This window comes from Colobus angolensis, unplaced genomic scaffold (assembly GCF_000951035.1).
Source record: "Colobus angolensis palliatus isolate OR3802 unplaced genomic scaffold, Cang.pa_1.0 Scaffold17, whole genome shotgun sequence".
Lineage (NCBI taxonomy): Eukaryota > Metazoa > Chordata > Mammalia > Primates > Cercopithecidae > Colobus > Colobus angolensis.
In genome coordinates this window covers 6103895-6118645 of record NW_012114821.1, presented here as the reverse complement: position 1 = coordinate 6118645, position 14751 = coordinate 6103895, and the positions used below count along the sequence as shown (strand labels likewise).

Sequence of the window (14751 nt, the reverse complement as noted above, 5' to 3'; positions counted from 1 at the left end):
CAAAAGTGACAAGGTAACCTACAGAATGGAATAAAGTATTTGCAAACTATTCATCCAACAGGGAATTAATAAAATATGCAAGGAACTCAACAGCACAAATCTAAAGACAATCTGAACCAGTATCTTCTCAAGAAGATATAAATGGCCAACAAAATATTTCAACATCATTAATCTTGAGGTAAATACAGACCACAATGAAGCATCTTCTTACCATAGTTCAGATGGTTATCAAAAACACAAAAATGCTGGTAAGAATGTGAAGAAAAGGGAATTGTATACATTGGTGGGAATGTAAACAAGTACAGTCACCACAGGGAACAGTATGGAGGTTCCTCAAAGTTTAAAAATAGAACTACCCTGTGATCCAGTAATTCTACTGGGTAGTTACCCAAAGGAATTGAAATCATTACATCAAAGAGACATCTTCACCCCTATATTTATGGCAGCACTATTCCCAATAGCCAAGATAGTCAAACTAGGTGTCCAACAGGCGATAAGGAAAATGTGGATAAGAACAATGGAATATTATTCAGAAATTAAAATCCTATCATTCATGGCAACATGGATGGAACTAGAGGATATTAAGTGAAATAAGCCATGAGCAGAAAGCAAAACACATGTTCTGACTGATATATGGAAGCTTAAAGTTGACCTCTTAAGTCAAAAGTAGAAACTCAATGATATTTTGAGGCTGAGAAGAATAGGAAAGGGAAAAATAGGGAAAGATCTATTAAAGTATACACAATCACAGCTTGAAAGGAGGAATACGTTCTAGTATTCTATACCACTATAGAATGACTATAGTTAACTATAAGTTTCAAGGATACTATAGATAAAGATACTAAAAGGGTATTGAATGTTCCCAACACAAATAATGTTTCAGATGATTACCCTGATCTGGTCACTGTACATTATATGTACTGAAACATCACTGAACCCCATAAATATGTACAACATTGTCAATTAAAATGTATTTAAAAAAATACTAATGGAAAAATCAAAGGAAGACAGCAAGAGGAAGAAAAAAATCAAAGGAAGACAGCAAGAGGAAGAAAAAAATCAAAGGAAGACAGCAAGAGGAAGAAAGGAGCAAAAGATCTATGAAACAACCAGAAAATGTCAGTACTTACCTGTTAATAACTACCTTGAACATAAGAGGACTAAATCCTCCATTTAAAAGCCAGAGTGGCTAGATAGATCTTTTAAAAACACTCCATGCTGCATTTAATAACTCACTTGACCTGTAAAAACACCCATAGCATAAAAGTGAAGAAATGGAAAAAGATACTCCATCTGATTTGGATCTGTGTCCCCACACAAATCTCATGTAGGATTGTAATATTGGAGGTGGGGCCTGGTGGGAGGTGATTGGATCATGGGGGCAGTTTCTCATGGTTTAACACTATCCCTCTTGGTGCCATTGTTGTAATAGTAAAATCTCGTGAGATCTGGTTGTTTAAAAGTGTGTGGCACCACACCACATGCCCCTTCCTCCTCCTCCTCTAGCCAGGTAAGATGTGCTTGCTTTCTCATCACCATCTGCCATAATTGTAAGTTTCCTAAGGCTTCCCCAGAAGCTGATTCCACTGTGCTTCCTGTACAACCTGTAGAATTGTGAGACAATAAAACCTCTTTATAAATCACCTAGTCTCAGGTATTCCTTTACAGCAGTGTAAGAACAGACTAATATACCATGCAACTGGAAACTAAAAGACAGCAGGAGTAGCTGTCCTTACCAGGCAAGCTAAAAGTCAGAAACTTTAAAATTAGACAAGTTATTCATTAATAAAGGGGTCAATTCATCAAGATATAACAAGTATAAATACATATGAATCCAACTAGGAGCACATAAACATATAAAGCAGATATTAATAGAATTGAAGGGAGAGAGACTCTATAAAATAGTAGGGAACTTTACCCTACTTTTAGCAACAGACTGATCATCCAGAGAGAAAAATCAGAAAACATTAGACTTCAACTATACTTTAGATGAACTAAGCCTAGAAGACATACACAGAACACTTAATCCAAAAATGCATTTTTTTTAAAAGCACAAACAATTTTCTCCAAGATAGATTATATGGTAGGTTACAAAGCAAGTTTTAGAAACTTTAAGATGGGAGTATATGCTCAAGGCAACTTGAAGTTCCCAGGTTGCAGAAATTATAAAAGAAAAACCTTAAGATTGAAAATCATGTTAGGTATCTTTCCTGAGTACAATATTAAATTAGAAAATCAGAAAATTTACAAATATATACAAATTATACATGTTGCTGAGCAATCAATGGGTCAATGAAGCAATTAAAATTTAAATGCCTTGAGACAAAGTGGTACGTAACATTCCTAAGGTTATCAGATGCAGAAAAAGCCATTCAGGGCGTTTATAGCAATAAATGCCTCTATCAAAGATGTCAAAAAACCTAACATTACACAAGGGACTAGAGCAAACTAAGCCCAAAGTTAGCAACAACATGAAATAAAGATCATAGCAGAAGTAAACAAAATAGACTAGAAAAAGAATATCAGTAAGAGTTTTTTCAAAAATAAGCCATTAGCTAAGACTCAGATTGAAAAATCAGTTCTTTTGAATTTCCGATAAATTCAGAGAAACATAAGAGCCTACTATGAACAATTATGTACCAAGTGGATCACCCAGAAAGTAGATAAACCCCTAGACACATACTGCCTACCCAGATTAAGTCATAAAGAAATAAAAAATCCAAACATAACAATAATGAGTAAGATTGAATCAGTAGTAAGGTCTCCTATCAAAGAAAAGCCCAGGACCTGATGGATTTGCTGAATTCCACCAAACATTTAAAGAATGGTTACCAGTCCTTCCCCAACATTTCTAAAAATTCAAGTGAAGGTAATACTTCCAAATGCACTTTATGAAACCAGCATTACCCTGATGCCAAAGCTGACAAGGACACATTAGACTAACATCCCTGAAGAACATAATGCAAAAATCCTCAAAATACTGGCAAACCAAATTCAAGAGCACATTAAAAGCATTCACAATCGAGTGGAGCTTATCACAGGGATGCAAGAGTGGTTCAGTATGTGTAAACTTATAAATGTGAAGCCACATTAACAGAACAGACAAAAACCGCAAGACCGTATCGGTAGATGCAGAAAAAGCATTTGACAAAACTGCCTTGTAATGAGGCATCTCAAACTAAGTACAGAAGAAATGAACCACAACATGATAAAGGCCATGTGACAAAGCCACAGCTGACATACTTTATGGTGAAAAGCTGAAAGCCTTTCCTCTAAGATCCTGGAGAAAGACAAGGATGGTCATTTGGATACCTCTATTTAACATAGTACTAGAAGCCCTAGCCAGAACAACTAGGTAAAAAGAAAGTAAAACATTTCAATTAGAACAGAAGAAGTTAAATTGTCCCCGTATGCAGATGATCTGATATCATAGGTAGAAAATGCTGGACACATCACTAAAAACATATTAGAACCAATAAATGACTCAAGGAAAGTGGCAGGATACAAAATGAACTCACAAAAATTAGACATGTTTCTAACACGATCCGAAAAATCAGGAAGACCATCCCACTTACAACAGCTAAGAATGTACTCAAAATTACGCAAATAAGAACCTGTATGCTGAAAACTACAAGATATTGAAAGAAGTTAGATACAAACAAAAGAGATCTGAGTTGATATTGGAAGAATTCATACTATTAAAATGTCCATACCACTCAAAGCAATCCAGGGATTCAACATAATCCCCTTCAAAATTCCAATGATGTTATTCACAGAAATAAGACGATCCTAAAACGGGTGTGGAACCATAGAAGTGTCTCCCACCACCACCATAGCCAAAGCAATTCTGAGCAAAGAGAACAAAGCCGAAGGCCTCACACTACCTGTCTTGATTATTACAGTTTTGTACTATGTTAAAGACAGCACGGTGCTAAAAACAGACACATAGACCAATAGAACAGAACCAGAGAACTTGGAAAAACTTTCAAATTAGATTTATATTCAGCTGATTTCTGACAAAGGTATCAAATATAAAATGGGTACAGGACAATCTCTTTAAGAAATGGTGTTTGACAACTGGATATTCACATGCAGAAGGATGAAATAATACCCTTATTATACCATGTACAAAAATTAACATGGATTACAGACTTAAATGTGAGACCTGAAACTACAAAACTATGAGAAGAAAACATAAGGAAAAATCTCCATGACATTGGTCTTCTGGGAAATGATTTCTTGGATAGAATTCCAAAAATTGCAACAAAAGCAAGAACAGACAAATTACATCAAATGAACTTACGGCAGAGGAAATGAGACAACCTATGGATTGAGAATATTTGCAAACACACTTCTGATAAGTGGCTAATATTCAAAACAAATGTACCCACTACATTATTATAAAAGAATGAATTCCCTCAAATTCAGATGTTGAAACTTAATGGCCAATGTGATAGCATTAAGAAGGTGCAGCCTTTAAGAGGTGATAAGTGCATAAGGGCTCCTCCTTCATAAATGGGATTAGGGACCTTATAAAAGAGGACTCATGCAGTGTTGGGTTATCTTGCCCTTCTGCCATGTGAAGACAACACTAACACAGTGTTGTTCCCTGTGTTAGTCCATTCTTGCACTGCTGCAAAGAAATGCCTTAGACTAAGTAACTTACAAAGAAGAGGTTTAACTGTCTCACACTTCCACAGGCCGTACAGGAAGCGTAATTGTGACATCTGCTTGGCTTCTGGGGGGGCCTCAGGAAACTTACAATCGCAGCAGAAGGCAAAGGGGAAGCAGGCTGTATCAGAGTTCTCTAGAGGGAGAGGGACAGGACTAACAGGATAGATATATGAGCGGGAGTTTATTAAGGAGTATTGACTCACACGATCACAAGGTGAAGTCCCACAATAGGCCATCTGCAAGCTGGAGAGCAAGGAAGCCAGTCTGAGTCCCAAAACCTCGAAAGTAGGAAAGCTGACGGTGCAGTCTTCAGTCTGTGGCTGAAGGCACAAGAGTCCCTGACAAACACTGGCGTAGGTCCAAGAGTCCCAAAGCTGAAGAACCTGGAGTCCAATGTTCTAAGGCAGGAAGCATCCAGCACGGGAGAAAGATGAGAGCCGGAAGACTCAGCCAGTCTAGCCCTTCCATGTTCCTCTGCCTGCTTTTATCCTAGCTGCACTGGCAGCTGATTAAGATGGTGCCCACTCAGGTTGAGGATGGGTCTGCCTCCCCCAGTTCACTGACTCAAATGTTAGTTTCCTATGCCAGCACCCTCACAGATATACCCAGGAACAATATTTTGCATCCTTCAATCAAGTTGACTCTCAACATTAACATCACACAGGCACATCTTACATGGCTGGAGCAGGTGAAAGGGAGGGGGGAGGTGCTACACACTTTTAAACAACCAGATCTCATGATAACTCATGCTACAGTACTAAGGGAGGATGATGCTAAACTATTCATGAGAACTCAAACCCCAGGATCCAATCCGCTCGCACCAAGGCCAAAGCGAGGACAATTGAGGAAAAGTACCTCAACACTGGCGATTACAATTCGGCCTGAAATTTGGGTAGGGACACAAATCCAAACCATATCTCCACCGCAGGATGTAGGAATGAGGTGCCATCATGAAGACAGACTGGGGTTCCTCACTAGACAGAGACTGCTGGTGACTTGATCGTGAACTTCATTGAGATCTAGTACTTGCCAGCCTGCATAGCTGAGAAAACGTTGTTTATAAATTACCCAGTATGTAGTGTTTTACAGAGCTGTGTTTCAGCAGTACAAATAAACTATGACAGTACCCTACAGATATAAGATGTTAATGGGGGAAACTATATGTAGATTTTATGGGAACCCCCTGTACCATCTTTGTAATAATTCTCTTAAATAAAAAACTGTTCTAAAAAGGATAGCTGACCTGAGCCCATCCTTCTATTTCTGAAAGGACTGTAAAATCCATAACTTCGTATAGCATACCCTGTCGGGAGTCAGATAGGTTCTACTTTGTGTGTCTCATCTCCAGCTCTGGATTTTTTTTCAACATGCAGTTATATCTCTTCTTAAACTTCCCTTAGGCTTTCTGGGCCAATCTGCCTCAAACTGCAAATACCCATGAGTTTATATCCCCCCAGGCTGCCTGTAGCCAATGATTGATGGGTCCAGGAATATGGGTTCCCAGGTCTTTTGTCTCAGGTAAGAGTCTGAGATTAACTACATTCCAGAGCTTCTCGGTGTAATCAGCAGAAGCCAGCCTCCACAGGACCTTATCTGAAATCTTACTTTTACTTGGATTCTTCCCCTTTCCCATCCTGTTTTCTACACTTCATTACCAATTTGCACACTTAAATGAGACATTTGCACACAAACCTTCATCACTGGGAACCTGATGGAAGAGAGAAGGTAAACATGGTTCTAGGAAACAAATTCTAGGAAGGGAATTCAGGACCCAGATCACTCATTGAGCAGGTGGCAAAATGGACCCCATTAATAACGGTAAACAGTGTTGAATGCTCCTGTTAAATGGTAACATTATAACTAAAGCTTTCATCCATGGAAAACTGGGATGAGATAGACATAGATTTGCACGGACTTGTTTATTTTTGGCACTTAGAAGATGTAGGGGAAATGAAAAGGACCATAGTGGAAAAATGGAGAAACTGAACACAGAAAATGAGACTCAAATCATCCAATGACAAATTTAAGATGTTGTGCAAATTTCAGAAAGCCATCATGACCACATCTTAAACATATTCCTTATGGCAGGCGTGAACTATTGAAGACCAGGTCACACAATATTATGGTTAATAGATCTTGAGAGAGAACTGAATTTGCTATCTGGGAAAACTTCCTAGGCTAACGTCAAGGTCCTTATGGGGAAAGAATGATACCTTGAAACTTATGATGAGAGCTTGTGGGTGGATGTGCATAATACTTCTTTAAAAATCCAGATACCCTCAGGCCTCCAGGCATGAAAAACTAGCCACTCGCCCTACTAGAAAAAATCAGCCCTCATCCAGTTACTGGTGTCCAAACAGAAGTTCAACCGAGGCAGATACCTTGTCAACATAATACTTGCCCTCCGCAATATATGCCCTACTTCTCCTGAACTCTAAACCAATATACTCTCTGTGCTTATGATAACCCAATGGGGGCAATGGTAAAAGAATAACAGAATTACTTACCAAAGAAAGCTGCGAGATCTGACCAAAACATATTATCCAGAACTAGTATGCCTGGGAGTCAATCTTCAAGGCGCCATCCCAGATCCAGGTAAATTATGAAGCTGAGCAAGAATGAGTAACATAGAGCACCCTCCCAAGGCTTGGGATTTAATGTGTTGACCAAGCATTCTGGAGGACAGTCTAGTTCACTGCTGGGAGGGATTATATAAGCTTTGAGGGGGAGAAAAAGATATCTCACTTGGAATGAGGCAGAGACGTGAGAACTGTCTCAAAAATTTTAAGGTAGTGATCAAAAGTCTCAGCCAACAAGGCACAAAAGAATGGGTCTGCTACATTCAACTGGAAAACCCATTAACTGATTACAGTTCTCTAGTGGAAGTAAAGAATACTGTTCTCAATTAAATGAAATGTCCCAGTGGGGAAACAACTGACATTGTTGAGAAACTCAGCATCTCCAGGTGGAGGCTGATGCTGGGAGATGATGTGACAGACGTGGGTCCCCTAGTGTCAGTAGGCTGGTGGTGGGATGACAGAACAGCAGAGGCTGGGAGAGACAGCAATCAACCATCAGTAACAAGGCTTATATAATCACCATATTAGATAGCAAGGCCACAGTGACAAGCTAGGACCCAATTTACCCACAGGGTTCTTTGTTGATGGACAACAGACCATAGCATTCATAAGGGTAAGATATGTAAGTAGCCAACAAAGGAATTGTTTATTAGTGCGTATATATGTAAAATACACATGCATTAAGATAAAAAAGGAGCTTGGGCGGAGGCAAATGGAAAGTTGTGATCTCTCTCAATTCTTCAGAACTAAGCCAGTTCGGTCTCAGGACACCTCAGTGGAAGGAGGGACAAGTTCACCTTGAGGATGGATCTAGCAACGCCATGATACCCATAGTTAGTGATCTAACTAAATCTGAATAAATCACTTGTTACGGTGATTTTCTCAGTCCTTTTCCCCAAAGGATTCTATGGTCATTTTATGAATAATTGGGCAGTGGGAAGGAGCATTTATTTATAAAGGTTTTGGATATAGATCTGAGCTGGCACAGTTCTTAGGGGTCTCAAAGTCCTCACAGAGAAAACAAGGCATTATGAAGGTAAGATGACAAATAGAGTTCTGACCCGGCTCTGATAATAGATCCAAATGCGTCCAACAGTCATCTTAGTCATTTCCCCAGTTTCCAAATGCGTAATCAAAATGGACGTAGTTAGCAGCTGACACAATGCTCACACTAGTTCTGACTAATAGAGAAGTAATTAAACTCGAAAATGCCCCCTAGAGTATACAAAACTGACATTCCCTTTAGCCAGCATGGTCATAATCAAGTCGTCTTGTGGAATGGAAGAAATTAGTATGCATGTAGGGAGTTGGTGGGCCCATTATACCTCTGGTTAATTCCCCAGACTGGCCTGTAAAAAGACAGGTGAATCACCACATTTGTAAGGATGGACACTCTCAAAGTAAATGCTCTTGGGCTACGGGGGTCTAAATCAGCTGGAAGTGCCTGGGAGTTTACATCTCCCCAGGGTGACCTACCAATGACAGACATGTGCTGGAAGTTGAGAACCCATGTCACATTCTCCTGGACTGTTTTACTTCGGCCGTTGAGGATATTCAGCTCTGCAAACAGGATCTGAAAACGACATTGCCCTAACTGTATGGCACATTTCAAGTTTTCACACTGGGGCCTCTCTTTTCTCAGAGTGGGAAAGAGAAGACTCACTCTCTTGTGAGTAAGACAACGTTATCAGTTACATTTCAGAGATGAGGAAACTGGGTGCAGGAAAGCTGAACTAAGTAACTCAGTCACTGTGCTGGTGAATGTTGAGGTCAGAGTTGTTTCCTGAAATTATTTTCTTCCTCTTCTCTAGGGGGCGTATTTTCATAGTGATTGGTTAGCTATGGAGGAAATATCTTCACCCAATACAAAACTGTGCAGCCCAATAGTCTAATGCGTACTTTCCACTTCATTCATATGGAGACAACTTGAACCTATCCCCTTATCTGTAGAACCACCCCTGGGTAGCTCTGCGTAAGTCATGTCAAACTTCTGTGTCTGTCTGTTCTCCTTTAAAATGAGGAAGACCTGAATAGCTTAGCTGTAAAGTATGTTGTTTTTCTATATTTTGTAACCTCTAGGATATCTTTTCATTTTCAAAAGGAATTAACAGGAACGTTTCTAACCTTAAGACCTCTTCCAGGAAAATAAGTTTCATCTATTTCACATCTTCATCTGTCCATTATTTATGATGTATTCATTTGTTTTCTAAAGAGCAGGGCAAGAGTCAAATGAGAGAAGGTCGTTAAGGAGTGTATTTAAACACACATGCACATATACACAAACATACACATAACAGTAACAAGAAATTTGAAATTGCCACATGACTTCAAGTGACCTATTTTTGAATTTACCACCACATCCCCCTGTTCATTAATGGGTGGGAAATATGAAGATCCTGACACAAGTTCGCAGGCATATCATGCATAAGTCTTCAGGTTTAAGAGCTATTTTGAAAATAGTACCATAAAATGCAGCATTTAAAATACCTACAAGGAAAAAGAATAATTATTCCTCCGGTGGTGAAATGGGAGGGAATTTGGAAGGATATTTAACATCCTCCAGTCCTCATTCCTAAGCTGAGATTTTTCAGCACATAAAGACTACTTATTTATAATGTACACCCTGTCTGCTTCCAGAAAGAGTCAGAACAGTCTTTTCCTTATCCTGCATTTTGAGCATATACTGGTAAATAGTTTGGGCTTGACACTTACTTTCAACTGAACTCTGCAGTGAGCCACTCTGAGCAGATGTGGTGTTGCCCTGGCTTCACTCATCTTGGTTGAGCACCATTCCTCTTGCTCACTTGCATATTCTAAACTACCTTCCAGTCCCAGGGCACTGAGTCTTTCCTAAAGTGCCTGCCCATGAATCTGGATGAAAGGAAAGCACTTGTGCTCAAACGCAGGTCTGCCTCATTACCCACTTATTATATTGGACACACTGTTGTGCATTCTTATCCCTCACTCCATGTTACCCTGAAGATCGAGTCTGCTTAGGAATTCCAGAATATTTAGAAATGTCCCTTTATTATCAGTTTTTTATTGCAAATGCTTGTGAATAGTGCTTTCAAATGTGCAAATTTTACATGCAATGATGTTGAGGTTCAGAACCTTTAAATAACTAATTCATCCCTTAGTAAAATAATTTAAAAAATATGAACAATGTGATGAGATGTTTTCTTTATTTCACTAAGAATCTGGTAGGGTTTTAGAATTAACATTCTGATCAATCATTTTGCAAAAACTGTAGGCTGTCAGGAGGTAGAAGAGGAACTGGAGGAGGAGCAGGACAGGAAAATGAGCTGCAATTTCCTCATTTTCGTAGGATTGAAGGACAAAATCTTGCTTGCCTCATTGCATTTTTATAAAGACCAAAGGAAGTAGCTCATGAGTCAGATTTATGATTGGTAAAATTTTACAGTTAAATTGATTATTAGCTAACAGCCATTCACACATGTGCAATTTTCAGATGCTGATTTTCAATTGCACCTCTCATTAGCTAAACAATTTACTTCAGCTTTGAGTTCAGTTTCCTCATAGATCAAAGTGGGAATTATGTGCCTATCTCACAAGTAACTTATAAATACATAACTATAACATTAGTTCCTAAAGTGTAACCATAGGCTATAAATATGTAACTATCATATTAAACCATTGAGTTTCTAAAGTGTAACCATAGGTTATAATGATGGGCATATGATTCTACATGCTATGCAGTCTAAGGACATTGGCCAACCCTTTTCAGATTGGGTTATCCATGAAGCAGACTCTTGGGTGGAGTTTCATGTGTGAAATCCTTATTAGAAACCATTCTGAGGGTTGGCACCTGTAGAAAAGAAGGAAGCAAGAACAGGTAGAGAAAGAAATCACGAAATTACTGAGTATGTGAAAGCCTCTTAGTGCATTTACTGACACCTAGGCAACTTAGAGTTCGGGGCTGAGGTGGAAGAAGGGAAGGGGAAAACTATTTTTCACGCAAATTCAGCAAACAGCTGTTTGACAATTCTGACGGGCCTGTCTTCATAGAAGAAATTTAGAAAACAAAGGTCAGTAGGTATATTGGTCAATTTTTACACTGCTATAAAGATATTACCCGAGACTGGGCAATTTATAAACAAAACAGGTTTAATTGACTCATAGTTCTGCATGGCTGGGGAGGCCTCAGGAAACTTACACTCACAGCGGAAGAAGAAGACACCTTCACAAGGCGGCAGGAGAAACTGCCACTTTTAAACCATCAGATCTCATGAGAACTCCCTATCACAAAAACAGCATGAGGAGAACAGCCCCCATGATCAAGTTACCTCCCACCAGGTCCCTCCCTCAACACATGGGGATTATGACTCAAGATATGGTTTGGCTCTCTGTCCCCAACCAAATCTTAGTAGGATAAAATACGACCTCCACCATGGGAACTAATATTGGGCCCACAACTAATAATCGTTGTTTCCTTCCTCCACTATTCATTCTAGACCCTCTTTGTTTTCACCTGGTACCTCTGCTCGTCTTGGTGGCTCACCTGGTAGTGACCCAAACTGTCATCCCTGGGTGATTTGAATTGGCTTGCTGCATTTGTCCATTGTATTAGTACATTTTCATGCTGCTGATAAAGACATAACCAAGACTGGATAATTTATATAAGAAAAAGGGTTTAATGGACTTACAGTTCCACATGTCTGGGGAAGCCTCAATCATGGTGGATGGCAAGGAAGAGCAAGTCACATCTTACATGGATGGCAGCAGGCAAAAAGAGCTTTTGCAGGGAAACCTTGCCTTATAGAACTATCAAATCTCATGAGACTTATTCACTGTCCTGAGAACAGCATGGGAAAGACCTGCCCCCATGATTCAATTACCTGCCACAGGGTCCCTACCACAACATGTAGAAATTCAAGATGAGATTTGAGGGGGACACAGCCAAACCATATCATCCATTTACCATCACAATTCAGCAAAGGGAGCTCCAAGAGGTAGCCAAATGGATTACTCAGGTGCTAACCATATTTCTGCCTGCTACCTTTGCATCGCAGCAACCCTATCTCCTCCTGATGATGATCAAGACTACTCTTACTACAATGGTCACTTTCCTTGCTTGCCGGTCCCTGGACATAAGCAGCCTGCAGTTCCTAGATGGAAGCTATAGCTTATAGTTAAACAGAACACTTACTATACCTGGTAGTGAAATTACTTTCCACTGGGGATCAGAACATCTAATCCTGCAAAGCCCAGAGTTACAGGGTCAGGAGACAAATTTTCCAAGTGGGTCACTTGGAGTTGTGTGAGGCTCTGCTGGCTTCTGCCTCTTTATTTCAGGACCTATATACTTTTTCCTAATGAGAAGATAGCACCATAACGTCTGTGATTCAATATACCTCCTGCATTCTGGAGGCTGGTGCTGAATTTTCTTAAAATACTGCCTCTCAACTAAGGTTTTAGCTGTGCCTGCAGTTTGCTGGTGATCATAATATATATGTCATATAACATACTGTTGTAACAGTATATAACATAACAGTCTGTTATATGACTTGGTGATCATAAGATAACAGTATGTTATGACTTTTTTTTTTTCAAAAAAATCAACAGGTCTTTTATTGCATCATTTAAATATCACAAGTAGGTCTTAGGAGTCATCTGGCATCTTCTTTCTGTAGTGGGATAACTCTTAGATCTTATTCATCAGCCTGCTGAACAGTTCCTTTTTCAGAGACATAGATACCATCCAAAAATTTCCTGATATCCTTGTTTTTAACTGTTGTGGCTTGCTGAATCAAAGCCACTGAATTTGAAACAAGTTCAATGTCATTGCCTTCAAGGATTAATTCATCTTTCTGGGCTTGAGATACTGAACAAGCAACACCTGGTCTCATCCGAACCCTGCGGATGTATTTTTCACCCAAGAAATTTCGGATTTCAACAAGAGACCCATTCTCCTGGATAACGACGTTGATGGGGAAGTGAGCATACACAGACCTCATCTTGCAACGCAAGCCCAGCGTAACACCCTTGATCATGTTCTGTACATGACTACAAATAGTCCGAACGGTAGCCAGTTCCTTTCTGTTACCCCACCATTTGTCAACCCAAAGCCTCTTTTTTTTCTTTCCAGGAAGACTGAGTTCTACATTGATGTGATTGAAGTCCCTCTGCAGGGTTCCTCTGGGGCCCTTCACGATAACTGTGTGTCCCTTCAGAGTAATGTCGACATTTTCTGGAATGTCGACAGTCTGATTGCTGAGAATGGTCTTCATTCTTGCAGTAGACACAGCAAAAGCATGTTATGACTTCTATGTCTTATGATCACAAGCCCTCATGTTACATGAAATGGGTACCCTGATCTAATGAGATGTATTATGTAGGACCACAGGCCAGGGGATCAAATATTCAATGAGGCCTTGGGTAGGAACTGTGGCTAAAACACATAGGAAAAGCAAACCCATACTCATAAAATGTCTTCCGTTAGAATAGATAACTGTCTTTTTTATCATAGAAGGAGCCCAATATACTCAATTTAGCTCCAAGTTGATTCCCTTGAGTAAATAATCCACTTCAGGGGCTATGTTTTGGTCTCTGTAGGGCAGTCGAGGTTCAGAGTAGTTAATCTTGGTAAATGAGAGACCAGGCCCTTTGCTCCTGTCACCATGGTCGTTTGAATCATGTTTCGAAGAGTGTCAACAATTAGGTAACCAATGACAGCGTGGTTATATCAACTGGGCAAGTTGTTTGGTCTGATTGGTTAGCACCTTATCTGTAATGTATAATCTCTGGTTGAGGTAGCAAATGATACCAAGTATTTGAGGCCACTCTTGCATAGCTATAAAGGAATATCAGAGACTAATTTATAAATAAAAGAGGCTTAATTGGTTCTGCAGACTGTACAGAGAACATGGCGCCAGCATCTCCTTGGTTTCATTGGAGGCCTCGGGGAGCTTTTACTCATGGCAGAAGGTAAAGTGGAAGCTTGCATGTCACATGGTGAATGCAGGAGCAAAAGAACAAGTATTGGGGGGAGGGTGCCACACATTTCTAAACAACCAGATCTCTCAAATGCATGAGGACAGCACCAGGCCATGAGGCGTCCGGCCCCATGACCCAATACCTCCCGCCAGACCCCACTTCCAATACTGGGGATTACAATTCAACATGAGATTTGGTGGAGATATATATTCAAACTATCACCAAGATATCTTTCCTGCTACTAGCTACTCACATATGTAAAATCCTCATACCTCTTTCAGATTTCTTATTTATAATCTTGCAGTGTTTGTCCTTCCATGTCTCTGAGCAGCTGGCCATGTCCGCTGTGAGTGCACATGAATCATAGTTATCACCTTGGACTTTACACAAGTGGATAACTAGGTGCAGCCTATGAAGCTCTGCCCATTTGGAGGACTTCTTTCTTCCTGGGAGATGGAGGAGGATTAGATGAAGGTAAGGAAAAGAGTGAGAGGGCTGAGGACAAAAATAATGCCTTCAGCAGTGAAGCTATTCTGTATGATAC

At 39.9% G+C, this 14751-nt stretch overlaps 1 pseudogene across 1 annotated transcript; it reads right to left on the bottom strand.

Annotated features, from left to right (window-relative positions):
• Positions 1-12826: 12826 nt before the first annotated feature.
• Positions 12827-13516, bottom strand: LOC105509036 (annotated as a pseudogene). The gene has a single exon (XR_001001364.1). The product of XR_001001364.1 is annotated as a 60S ribosomal protein L9 pseudogene (transcript).
• Between the last annotated feature and the right edge of the window lie 1235 nt (positions 13517-14751).